This window comes from Aythya ferina (genome assembly GCF_964211825.1).
Source record: "Aythya ferina genome assembly, chromosome: 13".
Taxonomy (NCBI): Eukaryota; Metazoa; Chordata; class Aves; order Anseriformes; family Anatidae; genus Aythya; species Aythya ferina.
In genome coordinates, this window is record NC_140311.1 from 11,569,085 (window position 1) to 11,575,084 (window position 6,000).

Genomic DNA, 6,000 nt, shown 5'->3' on the forward strand with positions numbered 1-6,000 from the left:
TACTTTAACATTTTAATTTTTGCTGCTTCTGAAAGAGTTGCCAAGGTTTCTTGTTTTCCTGACATGGTACATCCCAGAACCAAGGATGCTGAAGGCTGTTACATTGCTTATATGCTCTGGGGAAGATACAGCTGGATCCTTTACAGCAACAAATATCTAGCCTCTATTACTGCAAGCTGAACTAATTTCTTTAACTTCTCCTATTGCTTGGCTGATTTTTTAAGGACAATCCCAATTTGTCTGCTCCTTAAGGGTTTATGTACATCACATTTTAAACAGTGATGACAAAAAATAAAGACTTTCTTCTAGAGGAGGTTTTATCAGTTCTACAAACTCTCAGTAGTGCTTAGTGACAGGACAAGACACAATGGGAAGAACTGAAATACAGAAAATTCCATTTAAACGCAAGAATCACTTTCTCATTCCTGCAAATTATGAACGTTTTTTCCTCTCAGAATGTGTACATTTTGCATTCGACAGCATTGAATAATGACTTACGTTCAGTTTTCAGTCTGTTGTAAGTGCAGTATTGCTTCGTAGTGCTGCTGCCTAGTTTAAAAAAAAAAAAAAAAAAAAGAGTTATTTATGCAGTTTGCTTTCATGCCTTTTTTTCTCAATCTCCCTTTTTCTCCACACCCTTAAGTATAATAAACTGCACTTGTTTCTAGTTTTTATCTTACTAGTTTCTGTTCTTTTTCCAGATTTTTGTTTGGATCTTGGGCTAAGCAAAAATGGGGAATACACTTCCTAAGAAGCAGGGAGAACAATAGCTGCATAATAGAAATGGCCCCGAAATGGCCAATTTTTGTTTGTTTATGGATATTGCTAGCTTAACTTTATAGCTTTCCTCTGGGGATACTTTTAAAGAAACAGCTTTGGTATTACCTGTGTTAGAACTAGAAAGCTTTTGAGAATCTTATATTGATTCCTTGTTAACACCTTACCAGTATTTATCTGGCATAGCATACTATTAACATCTTCAAGAACACTAATGGTTCCCAACCCATAAAAAAAGAAAGCTCATTTTTTCCCCAAAAATTCAAGATAGGTACTGCAATACAGTGGTCTTGACTTTGTGGAATAAATTATGCTTAACTACTCTATTTTTTATCCTCAGTTTGGAATTGGGCATCTCTCAATTCTACCTAAGAAGGTATTATGCCAGAAAAAGAACAAATACGTTTGTAAAGCTGTCACTTGTGAACAAAACCCGGAGATTCACACATTGCTTATCACACCTTTCATTTCCTTCTATTCCACATGTAAATATATTAAGGTCATTAGCTAATTGAAGGGCACAGAAATATCAAGCTATTAGCACAAACATCAAACATACCTGAATGTTAAAACCCTTATGTGTTTCCCAATATATATATTTTTTTCTCCAGTTTGAAAAAGAGGTGTTGGACCTTTAGTGGAAATATATAAGTAAATAGGCAGTAAGATGATTAGGCTGCATACAGATTCTTTGCCAGAAAATATTGTACATACTTGCAAAATTGTTCTGATTCCTTTCACAATAGGGAAATGCCAAAAGGTAGGTACAAGGCAGAAAATCATATATTGCTCCATTAATGAAATCATAACAGAGGCCAAGAAAAAAAGCATCCAATCAAATCAAGTATTTTATAGACGGCTTAATGAAGAAAAATAATTATCCAGACTCAGATGAAGAGTTTTGTTAGTCATTGGCTCAAAGCCTATTACTTTCTTATAGGGTTGTTTTTAACGAAGTCTGAAAGTCTTGTTTTTTATCTTCAGTATCATCCTTGAAATGATTAATCTACTCATAGACATTATAGTCAGGTAGTTCTGTAAAAGGAACAGAAAAGGAACCACCAGAAATCAATTGCCAGCATTGGGCTCTTCACAATTTCCCTGTCCTGTGTGGAAGACATGAATGATGGGCTTGGGAAAATGAGACAGACAACTGGTGATTCTGAAGACTTTTCTATTTCCATCCCACAGGAGATTTTACATCTATAAACTCACAATAGCAAGGAAGCCTCTTGAACTGGGGATTCTTGAACTAGTGCTTTCTGTGATCCTTCTCCTAAAAATGTGTTGTTGGTTTTCTTTGTTTGTTTGTTTTTAACACAATCATAAAGATTCCTTCTGTTTAACCTCATGAGAAAGAAACATAATCATCATATTGCAAATCTTGTAACTATCTAAAAGACATTATCAGTCAGATGCTGATTCCAAGTTCTCCAGTCATTAAAAGTCAAGTATATATTTCATTTTTAAGGCAATTCAAAAACCTACCCTATCTACCCCTCAAAGCTTTCTGGTGTGCTATTGTTCTGACAGTGGTATCATCTTTCATTTCCTGCTATTTCAGTTTTCTCTGGCATATTTGTAATTTCCTCCATACATGGGAAAGGACTCCATCTAAATGCAGAAGTCACCAAAAGATTCATGTCCCGGTGCATACAAAACCCTTCATGCACTGAGTATACCTGGTTTGTTGTGCTTCCCGTACTGTCTTTTACTGCACTGGTGATTTATATATAGGTGATGCGTATATATTTTGACATTGATCAAAAACTCATTAAAAGCATTCTTGGGACTGCTGGGACTTTGTTGGCATTGAATTGTGTTATGTTCACTATTCTCCAATTAAAGCAGCAAGCAGCTAAATGGTTTTAAAGTCCTTCACCCTACCACTACTGATGTTGGAGCATTTTGACAGCTGCAGATGCACGATGGCTTTTTTATCATTAGTAGTAACACTTCCTGAATACTGCTGCTGTATTAGGATGGACTTTCAGGTAATTAGAGAAAAATATGAAGTTGCCCTTACAAACTCATTTACTATGTATATTGAAAAAAAAAATGTATTTGTGTATGCATTGAAATCTGTGTTTCTTTGAAATATCTCTGTGCTGCTCTATTTATTTTTATTTTATTTTATTTTTTGCTTTTAATAAATATAGTTAATAGCAGAGTAATAAGCATCATAAAATTAATGGAAGTAATTCTGAAACCTGGAAATAAACAATGAAGTTTACAACTACACCTTTGGGACTGCATATATTGCTTATTAGTAATAAAGAATAAGATCTATTAGTAAGAAGGGAGAAGAAAGGATTGGAGTATTAGTATGGTATATTTATTATCCATTTAGTACCGATTATTCATGTATTTCAAAGCTTTAACTTAAAAATATCATTCATATTTCTCCAGTAGGTGGGTTTCTACTGTGAAGAACTTTTACCCTAAAATTGTAGTTCCAAAAGAAATGCTCCATAAATTATTGGATTTGTAAATTCTCTGAACCATCAGCTCCACAAAATATGCATGAACTCTCTGGTTTCCTTTTGACCACTTAAAATGCTGTCAGAGAACATGAATTTCCCAATGAGTCTCAGAGTTTCTTGTATGGAGCCAAAAGAATGTCAAGAAATCACATCATCATGAAAATGGATTGGCCTCTTCTAACTGTAGGTGAAAAGGGCATTCTTGCAAGAAACATTTTTAGACACCCATTTCTTAAATGAAGATTAACTTTTGAGTTCTACTTCAGCTGAATGCAAAACTGATCTGACTTTATATTTAGCCCTGCTCTGAGCAGGAGGCTGGGCCATGCAACCTCCAGCGGTCACTGTTCCTCTGTGATTTTATGATATATGGAAATGCAATGTCCACTTAAGAATATGTGTGTTATATCCAACTTCTTTTATTCCTTTTGTAAATCTACTGGTCCCTGTACAGTTTTGTAATTGTACATCTGTTTCCTGCATCAGATTTTTTAGGAATGACACATTTATCTTTTGAAGACCCTTTTTCCATCAGCATTGCAACAATTATGCTAATCAAAACTGCAGCTATACAGCTCTCCAAGTGCAGAAAAAGTATTCAGCCTGCTTATGAAGGGTAAGTTGAATGTTACCCTGTGGATATAATTATCTGAGAGAATAAAGGGCAAACGCTTAAATATTTCCACCTTCACTCTTGTTTCTCGAAATGATCTTCTGGTAACGAGTAAAGCACGTGGAAGTCTGTCTGTCTGTCCTGGATGTTCAATAGGTACTTGCTGCTATATTTGCTGACAAGATTTTTATGAAATTGGGGTACTAGAAGTTTAAGAAATCTAAATCCTTTTAGGTGGAGTAGGAGAAACAGGCTATGTAACTCAGATTTATAATAAGCTTGTGTACAGTAGTATCAGATCCTAGAAAGGTATACACAAATATTTTAAACATACCATACATCCAACATACAAGTGACCTCATTAATTCATGATAAATATATTTCCCCTTAGGGGTTTGTGGGCTTGAATACCTCTCTTTAATTTTAAATGTTGATAGAATTTAGTCCTTTTTTGTTAAGCTAGCAAACAACTGTCTATTTTTTTTTTCTCCATATTAATGAACTTTAAATGGTCAAATGAGATGCTTTATACTGGAATGTAACTAGCTCAGAGGATTTAAAAACCTGGAGCTAATACTACTTTTAATGCATATTAACCAGAAATCTTCTTATGCTGTCTCCCACTGCACATCATAGTACAAACCTGACTTTTTTTTATTATCCCTCAGCAAAAATTTAAACAATGGCCCAGAGTTTCACAGAACTCAGCACCTTTACAAAGATTAAACTTGCTATTTGAAATTTAAGGCAATAAAGTTTCTGATATATTGCAACTTAAAAGAAAAAAAAAAAAAAAGAAATCCTTTAAAAAACTTCAGTCAAAAACTAGCTAAGAGTAAAAATGTCTCTTTAATAGCTTCGTCAGAAGACAAGCGTCTAAAATAAGTTGCTCTCAAGCGAATACAAAGGAGCTAATGATAAATCTGATTACTTACACTTTAAATGGTGAGGCAAAATAGAACTATTTTCACACCCAGAAGTTCTGTTTGGATATTTTCTAGAGAGCTCACCAGTAGGATTTGTGATGTATACAGATTATAGAAAACAGTGTCAGCTGTGCCTTGTTTTATGAGGAATCCTATTAATTAGCCATGGTCAATTTTAGCCTTTGCTAACTCCAGTTTCCACTTGAAGATACACTTTCTTGCAATATTTATGAGGCAAAGCATGATCATGGTCCAAAGCATATGGTGGAAGCATCAAAAATTCTATGTATGTCAAAATACAGAATGCTGTATAGTTAATGGCATCAATGTACGTTTATATATATATTATATATATATATATTCCAGTTGAATGGTCAGTGATGAAACGGGTTAATCTAGCTATTTTGATATTTTGAGAGTTATGGGTTGTTGACAGCAATTGCCTCTGCTACTCTGTCTGTGGCATAGAAGAATAGGCCTGTCTTTTCTTTTAAAATGTGAGTTGGTATGAAGGTTATACCCAGGCTATAGTAGTCCATGTCGGCCACCTTGGAGCCAGCGCAGCTGCAGCGCCTGACCCTGAGTTACAGGGGGGATTTCGTTCCCTTGTTTTGCCAGGGAAGACCCAGGACAGCAGCACAACTAGGCCGCACCCACCAGCTCTCCTGAGAGAGGCGGACAGGGAGTGGGCGTTAGCAACAGCGACTGTGCCCAGGCCCATCGCCTGGAAAAAGCCTTTGGGAGGGCAGTGACATGTTGCTGCCCACCGCGAGCAAGGAGGGGCCAGCAGTGCATTTGCAGGGGTGTACAGCTGGTGTGGCAGGGCGCAGGAGCTCTGCACTGGCTCTTGGCAGTCTGTGAGATCACACGCCTACCATGGTGTCCGCTAGGCAGAGAGCTCACTCCAAAAACACTGTGGTGACCCAGCTGGAGGGCCTGCCCAGAGACGTGGCTGTTCAGGCCTCTGGCTGCGGGGAGTGCCTCAGCCTGCTGCTGCTGGGGGAGTAGGGCAGCAGGGAGATTGCCTGTTCTCAGGTGGAAGATCTGCACACCATGGTGGCTGAGCTCAGGGAGGAGGTGGAGAGACTAAGGAGTGTCAGGGTGTGTGAGCAGGAGATTGGTGGAGTAACGCCCTGGTGTGCCAGAGAGAAGGGCACTGGGGGGATGCCTCACAGAGGGTGGTAGAGCCCCTGTCCTGTCA

The 6,000-nt window shown here is 37.4% G+C and overlaps 1 protein-coding gene across 2 annotated transcripts in view; it reads right to left on the minus strand.

Annotated features, from left to right (window-relative positions):
* SLITRK4 (SLIT and NTRK like family member 4) overlaps window positions 1-5,273 on the minus strand; it is a 268,817-nt gene extending 263,544 nt beyond the window's left edge. For both annotated transcript variants that reach the window (XM_084535149.1, XM_084535154.1), the window contains exons 1-2: window positions 4,809-5,273; window positions 499-549 (exon numbers count right to left, since the gene is read on the minus strand). The gene's annotated coding sequence lies outside the window, so the exon portion shown is untranslated. The remainder of the gene's footprint in view (window positions 1-498; window positions 550-4,808) is intronic.
* Between the last annotated feature and the right edge of the window lie 727 nt (window positions 5,274-6,000).